Source organism: Hibiscus syriacus, unplaced genomic scaffold (genome assembly GCF_006381635.1).
Source record: "Hibiscus syriacus cultivar Baekdansim isolate YM2019G1 unplaced genomic scaffold, ASM638163v2 tig00112926_pilon, whole genome shotgun sequence".
Classification (NCBI taxonomy): domain Eukaryota; kingdom Viridiplantae; phylum Streptophyta; class Magnoliopsida; order Malvales; family Malvaceae; genus Hibiscus; species Hibiscus syriacus.
The window spans coordinates 66792-82287 of NW_024063421.1; the positions used below are offsets into that span (position 1 = coordinate 66792).

The following is a 15496-nucleotide window of genomic DNA, read 5'->3' on the forward strand; positions in this document are numbered from 1 at the left end:
TTAATAAATTAAAAATATTCTCTAAAGTCATCTTTGTACATTTTGGTAGGAGTAAAATGGTTCATCTATTACAATGTTCATATGTTTATTTAATTAAATGTTGATGTAAAATTTTAATATATGTTTAGATAAATTATGTAAAATTTAATATTAATTAAAATTAAAATAATACATGATATATTTAAATAATAAAATAATATATAATCGATGAATTTTTATATAAATAATTTTCATTTAAATATTTAGAATTCAATTTGTTAAAAAAATATAGAACAATGACAATTTGGTAAAATATATATTCCAGTAATATTTTATTCCAGTAATCTTTTATTCTTTCAACCAAACACTGTAATCTTACATTCCTGCCAAATAAGTCAAACACAATAATGTAATATTCTCGGTAATGTGTTAGATAATGTTATATTTCGGTAATCCTATTCTCGTAGGTAATCTTACATTCCGTAAACCAAACGCACCCTTAGGAGTCAAATAGAGTCTACTCCGTTCAATTTTTCACTAAAATATAAATAAATTCACACTTTATGAATTTTTAAAAATTGAAATCATAACTGAACCCGAATGATATAAAAACCGTAGTTTTCAATTCAGTTTTTTAATTTTTGATTCTTCATTATTTTTTAAACTTAACCTCTAAAAAAGTAATTTAAATTTTAAATCGAGTCAAAATATATAAATTTAAATTTATAAAAAAAATCTTAATTTTAAGATTATATCTATTTAAATTTATCTTATAATAAATTCAAAATGAATTTATTTTGAATTCTTATACTCTTCTATTTTTTTTAATTCGGTTTGATTTAGTTTAAACGATTTTCATAAAAAAAAATAAAAAACGAACCGAATTGTATATTTATTCTTTTAAACCGAACTAAAATCAAACTGCAAATTGAAAAGCCCGAACCGAATCGTGTAATTCAATTCGGATCAATATTCTCGTTTACATTACTCAATCCAATGTAGTACGAAGGATGGAATGAAGAGCAAACACTAGCTGACAAACTGTTATACTTCAAAACCAACCATTAACACTAATAAGAAGAACTAAAACGGTACCTTAATTCAAATGGTTCTCCCTTCTCACACAAGTATTGGCTTCTGTTTCATTGAATTTAAAGTTAGAGATCAAAGTTAATCAAATTTAAACAAATAAAATTTGTTCATTAACATAAATAAATCGAATACACCTATCTTTATATTCGTTCATTTATTAAAATGATAACAAAGTTTTTGATTAATCAATATGAAATTAATCAAATTTTGATTAATAGTTAATCGATGAATTAAACATGGATGGAGCTGAAGAGTAAAAGAGGGGAAGGGTTGGTTACGAGGGATTCGGGGCGGGCGTTCTGGCAGAGCTGGGCCTCCGATTGAGGGTTGAGGGAGTTCGTGAGTTGCATGACGCCGTAGCCGAGGACACCCGGAACGACGCCGCAGATGGTGGCGAAGGCCAAGAAGAAGGGCTTCGAATCCCTCGTCCGCCTCACCAGCCACCGACAGGACTGGCTCTTTTCCCACAGTATCGACATCTCCGATCTCCCTGGTCGCTGGATCTCTCCAGACTATTGCTGGTTAATAAACCCCTCCTAATTCCACGACATTTTTAATTGGGCCTTTATTTTCCTTTTTTATCGTTTTTATTTTTGCCTAAACTTTGAACTATGGATGATTGTGTGTGTATAATCGATCTTTAAATTTGACATTCAAATTGCTTGTTTTTCATATTTAAAAATTTTAGGGTAAGGTACACAAATGACCCTCATCTATAAGGTATTACTTTTTAAGTTTGTTGACTATTAAAAATTACAAAATGATCTCTCGATTATAGTGTGTTGCTTTGTTAAGTCTCTCGACTATTAAAAGTTAAAAAAAAGGTCATCCGACTGTTCATATGTTCCAAACTAATCATTTTTTCGTTAAAAATTTGATGACAATCTGAGTTAGACGTTAACATGTTGACTAAGATATGATAGTCATTAGAGATTTTAGGATTATATTTTATCATATCACAGTCACCAGGTTAATGTTCATCTCAGATTACCATAATTTTTTTAATAGAAAATGACGAGTTTGGAATATATAAATAGTCAAGTAACCATTTTATAATTTTTAGTAGTCAAGTAACTCAACAAATCAATACCCTATAGTCAAGGGACCATTTATATACTATACTCAAAATTTTATTACTTTAATTTTGTTGTTTTAGATTGTTTGTTCTTGTTATAGAAATATTTTATTATTTTTTGTTACTTTCGTGGTATAATAACAATTTAACAATAAGTCTTTGCTTTATAACATAATATAGCTATTCAACTATTGATTTGACTCGATGGACTTGCTGGATTTGATAAAATCACAAAAAAATTAATTTGATATAATTTTTAAACATGAAAATTTGAATTTGTTGAATTATTTTGAACTATGAAAAGTGATATGATGTATAAGTTTAAGGGATTAGAAATGTTATTATATCACGTCACATTAAATGTGACATATTTATTACTAAACTCATAATCAAATGACCTAGAATGTAATTTATCCATGATTAAACTAGGAAACAACATTGCCCCCCAAAGTTAGATAACGGTAATTTAGGGTTTTTTGTCCAATATGGCATCCCATAAAAAATTGCAAAATAGGCTACAAATAATTTTATTTTGAGATTTACGAACAAATTCATAATATGGAAGTTACGAATATATTTTACACTGGCAAAACTTTCGAGATAATGTTCTGAAAGAAATTAATCCACGAGCTAATGCACTCCCAAGATTAATTGCTCAAATAGGGTGAAATCCACAGTGTTGGTCGTAGGTCGCCAGGCACTCCGGACGACCTTGTAGGTCGCCATGCACTCCGGGCGACCTACCCTTGCTCAAACAGAGAGAATGAACGTGAGAATGAACGTGTTGCATGGCACATGCACGTCCCAACACATAGGTCGCCATTCCCTCCGGGCAACTTTGTAGGTCGCCATAACCTCCTGGCGACCTACAAGGTCGCCATGCACTCCGGGTGACCTTGTAGGTCGCCATGCACTCCGGGCGACCTACCCTCGCTCGGCTTCCCTCGCATAGCTCGCACGGTTGCCCTCGGATGCCCTCGCATAGCTCGTTCGGATGGCCTCGGTCGGATGTTCTCGGATGGCCTCGGATGGATGGCCTCGGTCGGATGGCCTCGGATGCCCAGCGTGTTGGGACGTGCATGGCACATGCAATCTCTTGTAGCTCGCCGGGAAGACATGGCGACCTAGTAGGTCGCCCGGAAGGCATGGCGACCTACGGCCAACACTGTGGATTTCACCTTATTTGAGCAATTAATCTTGGGAGTGCTTTATCTCGTGAATTAATTTTTTCCAGAACATTATCTCGAAAGTTTTACCATTTTACACTAACAAATGTCATAAAATACAAAATAATTTTCAAGTTGACTTATTGATCTAATTCATATTGTTATTTTTATATTAAAAACCCCAAAAATAATTATTTTAAAAAATAAGGTTCTCATAATTAGTTGGAAGAATAATTCTTAAATCGTCCACATCGGATGACCTCACGGCCTACAAACCGCGTGTTAAATGCTTGCACCCTCTAAAAAACGAGATACATCCGACGTGGACGCACTTACTAGGTAAGGTAATAAAACAATTGAATAAAATGGAATCGCAAATTGCGAAGCGCGAGCTAGCCTTTTTGCTCCAAAATATCACAAGATTTATGAAGGAACTTGTGGCTTACAAAGCGTGAGGTTATTTCGATTTCCGTTAGAATTTAAATGAATATGATAAATAAATATTATAATAATAATAATTAATAATATTAATTATTAAATGTAATAAATAATTAAAATATAATAATATATAAATATAGTAATTAAAATATATATTTTATAAAAAATTATAATATATTTTTAAATTTTTAAATAATGAAAAATTATGTGTAAAGTATTAAATATAATAAATAATTAGTAATATTATAATTATAATATATTTTGAAATTCAAAAGATAAAATAATCTCGTTTTTTACACACCGCAAGGTACTAGGAACGAAATAAATTCAGTAACTCGCGTACCACATTTTTTCGGGTGTGGGAAAAGTTATAAATATGGTCATCTACTCCTATTCATCACCACACCCATCTATTTCATATATTCAAAGATTTAATATCATTTAAGACGTTATCGAAGTCACGTATTCGGTTATTATAGGCGAAATGATTATGTAAATTAATTAATATTATTTTGTATTTTTACTAATAATTTATTTATTGATTTAGTATATAAGTTTTGGTATTTAAATAATTTTTTAATATTTATATTTCATAAATATATGAACGTGTATTGGAGTGTCATATAAATCGTGTGACACCACCCGATGAGGATACTATTTACATTTAGCGGGTTTCGACTATATCAGTAGTATAACTGGTGATGGTGTGAAGTTGCATCATCCACTTATAGATGTGTTGGTGGAAATATGGAGACTGATGACGCACACGTTTCATTTATAGTGTGGGAGACAATCATTACCCTGCAAGATGTTGCATTTCTACCCTGCAAGATGTTGCATTTCATCTGTGACTGTCTATTGATAGAGTAGCTATTACTAGTATTGTCGGCACCCGTAGAAACTTATGTGAGGTATTACTCAAAATTGATCCGTCTGATGATACACGTGATGATGGAAAAATAAAAATTAAATTTTTAGATGACAATTTTACGAACCTACCCCATAATGCGAAGCATGAAGTTAATGAGGTAAATATAAATGTTTTTAACTATGAATATTCATTAATATTTTAATTTGCTTGTTTTTTTGGAAATTAAGTAGTTATATTATTTTATTAATTTTTTGAAGCGATTTGTTCGTGCGCATATACTACGAGTTATTGGGGGATTTTAATGCTAGGCAAATCCCGAAATAAGGTGCATTTGATGTGGTTGAATCATTTACAAAATTTGAGTGATTCAATAAATATAAGTTGGGGATTGACAGTTTTGGTATTTTTGTTCTGACAACTTTATAGAGCCGTAGATCCGAAGAAAAATATCATCGGAGGGTGTTTATTGTTGTTGCACTCGTGGGCCTGGATCCGAATGCCATTTTTATGCCCGATCCTTAAACCGCATGTCCCATATGAATTTTCGTTACTTAAGAGATAAAAAATATTTTTTTATCTATTTTTTATAATGTTATTAACAAATAATACAATTCTATTGTATTAATAATATGTGGACTGATAAAACCTCTCAAACCTACTTACCAACACATCAACGAGACTTCAGACTTTTGATCGATAAGTTTGGACATCATGTAATAAAATATTTTCGTTCGACTTTTATCTTATAATTTTAGAATAATTTAATTTTTTTGAGGTTTTTATCTTACAAAACTATGTAATTTTAATTTTATAGTTCCTGTGGACGCCTTATTGCGATGTTGCTATAATGCGACAAGATTATGCACTACGACGAAAAAAATCGATCGTCCATGGTCAACCTAATTTTTTTGTGACGAAGATTTGGTCAAACATCAAGAAAGAACCGAACAACCGATATTATGTTCTATATGTAGGAATCCCGGTCACACGAAGAACAAATGTCTCAATCGCTCACACTCACGTATCAATTAAATGGGTATTTTGCATTATTATTATTTTAATTAACAACACATATTACTCATATTTACAAGCCATAAATAAAATTTTTAATATTTTAATATGTCTATCAAACCATTTTTTCTTCTTCAGTTACAAAACCATGATTTCTAACCATTTTCAACGTCATATTTATCTCGCTTAAAATATCTTATATATGTTGATATTATCGTCACATTAAAGACAAATTGCAACACCACACGTTTAAAATTAAAAATTAAGAAAAATTAGTTTCCCACCCGAAAATAATATCCGAACAAGGTTATGGACACCGTAGGGTGGGTAAGGAATCTATTGTCATCGCGCTTTGTAGGCCGTAAAATTCTTCATAAATCTCACGATATTTTAGATCATAAAAGATACCTCGCGCTTCACAATATGCGAGATCATTTTATTCAATTATTTTATTAACTTACCGTCTAGAAAATAAAAAAGATAATAATTTTTTTATCACTAAAATCGCTTTACTCGCGTTAATTTTACTTTTGTTTTATATATATTAAGGTTGTTTTATTTTCTGGACGGTTCTTTTACCCATGCATTAAGGCCGGATTTAAGACTTTGGCGTTAAAGATCCCTACTATGATGCAAGTTTCAAGCATTTAACTTGTAAACACCGATTCAACAGTGAAAAATTATTATCTTTTTAAAGAATTTTAATTTGAAAATAATATTTACAAAAACTATACATATTATTATAGATTAAAGAAAATCATGAGCAAAAGAACTGATTTATTTAAGGTTTTTTTTGTCTTAATTATCAATCTTTAAACTGTTTTAAAAAAATCAATTAATTTTACATTATTGATTAAATATAGGGGTGAGTAAAATTCAACTCGACTCAAAAAATTAATTTTTTCGATTTGAATTGACTAGAGAAAACTGAAGTCTAATTGACTTCGAGTTGTAATTTTATAAACTTGATTCAACTCGAAAAAATTTCAAGTTTAAATCGAGTTGTAAAATACAACTCAAATAGTAACTCGAATAACTCGAAAATTTTAACAATTAGTGGATTGGTTCTTAAGTTTAAGTCAAATCCCTCGAATTTATATGATATATGTATATCACTTATGAAAAATATATATGCATCGTATATGGTTATAAAAAATAATTTAAATCACAATAAAAATAAAAATATTTATAATTAAATTTAAAACAGAAACTCGAAAATTTCACTCGACTCGAAAAAAATTGAAGTCAAATTGGAGTTGTAAAATAGGACTCGTCAATTCAAATAACTCAAAACATTTTGACTCGACTCAGATCCAACTCTCTCCCCTAATTAAATCCATTGAAAAATCAATTTTAATAATAATAATTTAATGAAAATCATACTATGGCAACTGCGTTATGGATTTGCATATGCTTTTTTTTAAGTGGTCCCAAAAAGATTGACGTTATAAGTTTGACTCTTTTATTGTACATAAAACATGTATTTGAGTACATACTAATTTACTTTAGTGATTAGAAAAATTATTATTATTTTTAAATTTTGTGAGTTCGAATATTAATGATTGTAGTAAAATATTTTAATTTTACTATAAAATGATTGAGAATAATCCGATTATATATTATATTGTAATAATTTTTTTTACTAAAAAAAATGTAAACATCTGTCAAATTGATCAAAAGGGACATTCAAACTTTATACATTACGTAATTCTTCATACTGCACAAGTAAACAACTTTTTCTTTTGCATTTCTTGGAGAAATCAATCTAATTAATGCTCAAGGATCCAGTTCCAATGTAACCTGTAAGAATCAATTAATATTGAATAAAAATATTAAATAATATAATAATAGATGTTTCATAAATTAATATTGGAACATTCATGTTCACACATCATTTAGTTACGAGATGAGCAAAATTCGATTCGAATTGATTTTAGGTTACAATTTCATAAACTCGACTCGACTCGGCTTGAAAAAATTTCAAGTTCAAATCGATTTGTAAAATGCAACTTGAATAACTAAATTTTTTTAGTAATTACTGTATTTATTTTCAAGTTTGAGTCGAGTCATTGGATTTTGTATAATATATATATATATATCACATATGAAAAAAATGAAGAAATATATTTGTATTGTATATATAGTTATAGAAAGTCACTTAAATTGTAATCAAATAATATTATAAATATTTACAATTAAATTTAAATGTAAACTCGAAAAATCGGCTCGAGTCGAAAAAATTTCAAGTCAAATCCGAGTTGTAAAATAAGACTTGTCAACTCAAAATTTTTTAACTCGACTCGATCGAACTATCTTCCCTACCTTTAGCCATTGCTGTCTCACTTTCAACGATGACAATTCTTCAACGTATTTTGTACTCTATTTTAAATATAAATTTAGCGTGTATAAGTTAACCACATTATTGTATTAAATAATTATAATTTTAGTTTGATAATTATAAATTACAAATAAATATTATTTTATAATCACCACATATTATTAATCTAAAATATAACATACAATTAGTCTAAAATAAAAAAAAAACTTAATTTGGAGATTTTTCCCAAGAAATGTTTTTTACTATTAAGTAAACCATACTCTTAATTTATTTTTTTTAGGGTCAGGACTATTGAAGATTGACTTTTAAAAGTGATGTAATTTTTTTTTTAAATACTGTTTAAAATTTAATTGTTTAAGATTACTATTAACAAATAAATTTGAAAAAAATTGTTTATTATAGACATTATATTATAAATTAAAAACATAAAATTTAAATTTTATTTATACTTATTAATAGTATGATATATAAAATATATTAACTTAAATTATAATGAAGAAAATATCAAAAAGTAATTATAGTCGCTTGATTAAAAACCGACAACGTTATATTCTTTATTATTTTAACGTAACTATTGCTGTGTTCTCCTCTATCTATTTTTTTCCTATTTTTTATTTAAGTTTTGTGTTGTTTTATTTTACAGAATTTTTTATTTTATTTTTTTACCACTGAGATCACTTAGTTTGTGTATAAAATATTAAATATATTATATATATAAAAAGTATAAATTAAACGAATCAGGTTAGGTTGTTATTTTTCACCTTAAAATTAATCACATCACACCCTGCCTCGAAATTATATACTATATAACTGTCCCGATCAGTTCAAATCTTATTTAAAAAAATTCATTCCTATAGAATCGAGCCGGATGAGGACCCATCAAATTTGAATATTTTGATCATCCATGGTTGGTGTTACATTCTATAAGAATGTTCGAAGTTGTGATTTGTAGAGAATGGACTCTTGGTATGGTTTCCCTTATATTCAACATAAAGATTAATAATGTGATTAATTTATTTTTTAAATTTTTTTATTTAAAATTTATAATTTTATTTTAATTTATTTAAAAAACTAAATTCTTTTATTAGTTTAAAAAAGTATTCAAAAGAATTTGGAGTAATTTTTGTGTGAAGTACACTCACAAAGTACAAAATATGATCATAAACCATAAGTTTGCTAGTCTAGTTATAAAAAGAAATAAAACATTACTATGTATAATTGGATTAAAAATCATTATAAATTTAAATTTTTATCAACATACATGAATCAAGTTACTTCGATAGTAGATAAGTTATTGTCATAATTGAGATCCCAAACTCGAATATCATACATTTATCAAAAAGAAAAAAATATTTGAATACCATAAATGTAAAAGTTAAATGTTCGATGTCAAATGATTGAGAGTTACCTTTGTATTTAAATAGATATTACCCGCACGAACCAAGTGACATCCGTGGTAAAAGAATTGTTATTATTCTTTGAAGACTCGGATTCAAATACCATATATATCAGGAGTATGAGGCTTAATGTCTAACGATTAGGGATGACAATGGATATTGAACCTGACTCGAATCTGTAGATCCATCCAATTTATAGGGTATGGACCCTAAAATTTTGGACTTGACGTATCCTGACCGAATATGGATCCTCTAATTAAAGTACAAATTCGATTCGGATCTAACAATAAGATATCGGGTCTGGATTCGTTTACAAAGAAGCCCACATTTGATTTTTAATATATAGATATTTTATAAAGGGAGACACCTGAGTTGTTATAGGTTTAAAAATCGGCTTGCGACAATAGAATCCGTCAAATCTAGATATGGGTCTCGATTTTCTAGACCCGCAAATTCGAGACGGGTTTGGATCCAAGATATGAAAATGAATATAGATCTGGGTCTAGTTGGATCCGGTCCAAATCTGGCCCGTTGTCATACCTACTAACGATTGAATATTGTTTTTTAACATATGATACCTTATATTTATCACAGATTAATAAAAAATAGATAATACCCTTATATTTATTTTAGATTAATAAAAATTTTAAATCAATATGATCTACACAAAATTTATACAATGTCTTATTCAACTTGTAGGCAACACGGTTACAAAGTTGCAAAGCGGTTTTCAAAATCTCTTCGTTCGTTGTAGTGGTGGTTTCTTACCATCATTTTTAATTATAGTTTATACTATTTACAATAATAATTTCTCTTGGGTTTTTTTTTGTAAATGATATCATGATTACCGATGTTTTTAGACTCTAGATGCATGATTTTTATTAGTATTCTTTTTGGTCTTTTCTTTTTCCTACAATACCTAGTTCATTTGTACAAAACGATTCGTTGATTATCGTATATATGTGCCGAATGAGATTTCTGTTAAGAGGAGATTGCTGTTAAGGGGAGATCGCTTTTTTCGTTGAACATTTTGGTTATTCTTTAAGTTTCTCTTTTTCATGACTGATGCTCGAGGTCGATAATGTTTCAATATGTTCGACGTTGCTTCACTTGTTAATAATTTTATTTATTAGACTATCTCTAAACGATCATTGTTATATTTTATTTTTGATAATTATAACTGTATTTATTCAATCTATACTTAATAAAATATTTATTGATACAACTTTCAATGAAATATTCTATTTATTTAAAAAATAGCAGTTATTAAAAAAACTGAAATCCATATAAAACTTCCCCCGCCAACTACAGTTCTACACAACAAACAACAAGCTTCTCTCTCTTTGTCTTCTTTCTCCAGAAGCTTCACAAGTCATACGCAAAAGAATCATAGCACACCTAGTCCCTTATTTTTTATGTTTTTTAATCATTACAAGTTTTCTTCTGTTTACCAAGTATTATACTTGTTATTCATGTCTGGTTTTCAGGGTCTTGCAAGTTTTTCTTTGTTTTTGCTGTCTCCATTGATGAATGCTTAACTGCTCTCCACATACATACAACTCTGTCACTAAAGAATAAAGAAAAGGAAAAAAAAAAAGCATTGGTCTTTGAATTTTTCAGTTTGTGTAGATTCTGGAGAAGGTTTATTTAGCAAATGGGCATTCGTTGAATCTCCTCGATCATGGATCTGGAAACTGGTGTTTACCAAAACTATGTTAAGGTAAGATGGGTTTGTTTGAAGAAAATATATTAATTCCTTTTTATTAATCGAAAACACATTTCTGTTTTGGGTTTTAGATTTCAGGTTCTAATTGGATTTTTTTTCTCTTGCAGAAGGAATCATGGAGAACTGTATTGACTTTAGCATACCAAAGACTTGGTGTAGTCTATGGGGATTTAAGCACTTCTCCTTTGTATGTTCACAAGAACACATTTGAGGAAGATATTCGACACTCGGAGACAAATGAAGAGATCTTTGGGGTTTTGTCTTTGTTTTCTGGACTTTAACTTTGGTGCCTTTACTCAAATATGTGTTCATTGTGCTTATAGCCGATGATAATGGTGAAGGAGGGACTTTTGCCTTGAATTCATCGCTGTGTCGACACGCCCGAGTTAACTCTCTCCCCAATTGCCAATTGGCTATGAAGAGCTGTTTGAGTACAAGAAGGACAGTATTGGTTTGGCACCGAAATCGAGTCTCGGGTCAAGCTTGAAATCCACTTTGGAGAAGCATAGGGTGTTGCAAAGGTTCTTGCTTGTTCTTGCTTTGATTGGGACCTGTATGGTGATTGGTGATGGCATCCTCACACCAGCTATTTCTGGTAATTGGACTTTTCTTTCCCTGAATTGATTTATTTGTGCTAATTGTGTCATAAATTGAATTGCTTGATTGTTTGGGTTGTTGTGCAGTATTCTCAGCCGTGTCCGGTGTTGAACTTTCAATGTCAAAAGAACATCACAAATGTAAGGTACTTTCTCCCTTCACTTTGTTCCCTTGTTGGTGTTGCTGTATTTTAGCAAAAAGTGAGATTTTTTAATCCTTTTGATTGCTTCAGTAATTCTCAAGTTCTAGGATGGTTGTTTAGGCTTTTCCTAGGTTTCTATTATTTGCCTCTTGGCCTTTTGTTCTTCAACAACCTAAATGATAAGGCGCATGATTTCAATGATTGTCTTCAGTCTTTAATCTTGGTCCCCCAAACCCTAAACATATGTATTGTGGAACCCATGGTTCTACCCTTCACCTCAAGTTGGTTGGACTTTCTATCAACATGCTAAACTGGGACACTGTTGCATAGTCCGCCCAAACTAGTAGATCGAATTTCTTCAGCGATATTTCTGCTTGCGTACACTGCTTTCATCTGAAACTTTTTTTTTTAAGTCAAAACTACTGCCCCACTTTGGGATAGAGGTTTTATGAGTGCATACTTTGGCATCTAGTTTAGTTTCTAAAAGAAATGGCCTACCCAATAATTCAAGTTTTCAAATTAGGCAACTTATTTGAACCGTGTACGATGTGAACTCTTGTGCTGTTGGGACCCTTTTTTCACATTGACACTAAACAATGACTCATGGTCTTCGAAGTGTGGTTTTAGTTGTGCAATTAATGTTCAATTGAATGCGGTTCTTTCTGACCCCTAGCATGACTAATGCTCCTATGAAATGCTAGCATGACTAATGCTCCTATCAAATGCTATAAATAAAGACTAAATTGAAATGTTTTCGAAGTTTCCTAGCAGAATTTTTAGCCACGAGTACTAATTGTATTTTTACTCTTAGGTGCACAGCTTCTATACAAGTTGTTCTCTATTTGATACATGAGTATTTGTACCACCTTCTTCTATTCGTATGTCATTCATAATTCGATATAGCATTGTACCACCTCTTATGAAGATTCAACAATTTTTTGCAGATGTAGAGGTTCCAGTCGCCTGCATCATACTGATAGGCTTGTTTGCCCTCCAACATTATGGCACTCACAGGGTTGGATTTTTGTTTGCACCAGTGGTTCTATTATGGCTTCTTTGCATCAGTGCCATTGGGTTATATAATATCATTCACTGGAACCCTCATGTGTATCAAGCACTCTCTCCGTATTTTATGTACAAATTCTTTCGAAAAACCCAGAGAGGTGGCTGGATGTCTCTGGGTGGAATTTTATTGTGTATAACAGGTGTGTGCATGTGTGTATAATTTTTCTTCTATTTTAAAATAAAGAGGTTCGTTTTAAGTTGATTTACATTTTCGATTTTCGGTTTTCAGGCTCAGAAGCTATGTTTGCCGATCTTGGGCATTTTTCACAATTGTCAATAAAGGTATATATCCTTAATTCATGGTTAGGGATTTCTTCTTTTAAATAAGTGAGCATTTAGACCTATCGAATAGGCTATTATAGATGTATTGAGCAAGTTTTTCAAGTTTATGAAATTAGGATTATAATTGGCACTTCTAGTTTGCAAAAGAATTTCTGAGAGTTGCATGATTGCTGGTTATTATTGAGCTTTAAATTGTGCCAATGAACTGCTTTTATCGAATGGGAATTACCCCATTTCTGCAGATTGCTTTCACCTCTTTGGTTTATCCATCCTTGATTCTTGCATACATGGGGCAAGCTGCCTATCTATCTCGGCATCATACTATGGACAGTGATTTCCAAATTGGGTTTTAGGTGTCTGTACCAGGTAGGTAACTTTAATTGTTATTGAAATGGTCTAATTTGGATAATAATTTGATTTTTCAGCTAATCGAAACTATTCAAATGTTATTGCTTCAGAGAAGTTAAGATGGCCAGTTTTGGTTATAGCCATACTTTCTGCAGTAGTGGGAAGCCAAGCTATCATAACTGGAACGTTCTCGATAATCAAACAGTGCTCTTCCCTTGGATGCTTCCCGAAGGTCAAAATAGTCCACACATCGTCCAAAATCCACGGTCAGATCTACATTCCTGAGATTAACTGGCTTCTGATGGTGTTATGCTTGGCAGTTACTATTGGCTTTAGGGACACAAGGCGCTTGGGTAATGCATCAGGTATGACAATCCTCTCCATAACTGTTTTCAATTGGTTGTATAACTTGGGGCTTAGAGCATCTTGCAATATCATTTTCATATTCTAGCCAAAACCATTTCTTTATACGCAGAAAATGGAAACTTATGGTATCCTTTTCGACCCACCTAAAACCGTGCTCAACTTATAGATTGCTTTTTGTAAGTCTGAAAAATTCGCAATGTACAATAGATGTCTCAATTACATTAGGTCCATTTGCAACATTAATTATTTTTCTTTTATAGATTGTTTGTACAATAGATGTCTGAATCTCGATATGAAACAGAAACCGAATTGCCTTTTTGTCTGGTTTTGTTCTAGTGATTTTGACTCCATGTTTCTTGTGGGACAGGTTTGGCTCGATATGAAACAGAAACCGAATCGCCTTTTTGTCTGGTTTTGTTCTAGTGATTTTGACTCCATGTTTCTTGTGGGACAGGTTTGGCTGTTATAACTGTGATGCTGGTAACTACTTGCCTAATGGCTTTGGTAATTGTTCTATGCTGGCAGAAGAGTGTGTTCTTGGCAATAGCCTTTGTTTTCTTTTTCGGCACGATTGAAGCTCTCTACTTCACCGCTTCCCTCACCAAGTTCCTCGAAGGGGCCTGGGTTCCGGTTGCCCTTGCATTCATCTTCCTTGTAATCATGTGTGTCTGGCACTACGGCACCCTGAAAAAATACGAGTTCGATGTTCAAAACAAGGTGTCTATCAACTGGCTACGTAGCTTGGGTCCCAGTCTAGGCATAGTACGGGTTCGTGGGATTGGACTTCTACACACGGAGCTTGTATCTGGAATCCCTGCAATTTTCTCCCACTTTGTCACTAACCTTCTAGCCTTCCATCAGGTCTTAGTCTTTCTTTGCATCAAATCCGTCCCCGTTCCTCATGTTAAACCAGAGGAACGGTTTTTAGTTGGTCATATTGGACCTAGGGAATACAGGCTCTATAGGTGCATTGTACGATACGGTTATCATGAAGTTCACAAAGATGACATGGAGTTTGAGAAAGATCTTGTCTGTAGTATAGCAGAGTTCATATGCTCGGGAAGCATTTCTCCTGTCCATGTTAACGAAGATCCGTTAAAGGATGAAGATAAAATGACAGTTGTCGGAACATGTTCTAGCCACACAGAAGGGATCCAGATGAGTGAGGACGACGCAGACAACATAGAGGCAGCTGGTCCATCAGAGTCGAAGGAGATACGGTCACCACCACCTGTAATGAAACCGAGAAAAAGAGTACGGTTCATCGTCCCGAAGAGCCCGGAGATCAACACCGGAGCGAGGGAAGAGTTGCAGGAACTTATGGAAGCTAGGGAAGCCGGGATAGCGTACATACTAGGGCACTCGTATGCTAAGGCCAAGCAAGGGTCCAGCCTGATAAAAAAAACTTGTAATAAACTTTGGGTATGAATTCTTGAGAAGAAATAGCCGACCATCAATCTATGCGCTAAGTGTACCACATGCATCTACGTTGGAGGTGGGTATGATATATCATGTTTAAACTCTTTTTCATTTTTTATTTTTTCTTTTGTGGGATAATTTTGGTCATATACAAACCGGAAATGTATCATATCTTTACAGTTAA

At 31.8% G+C, this 15496-nt stretch overlaps 1 pseudogene; it reads left to right on the plus strand.

The window, feature by feature from the left end:
• The first annotated feature begins 9665 nt into the window (after positions 1–9665).
• On the plus strand, positions 9666–15496 carry LOC120184687 (annotated as a pseudogene).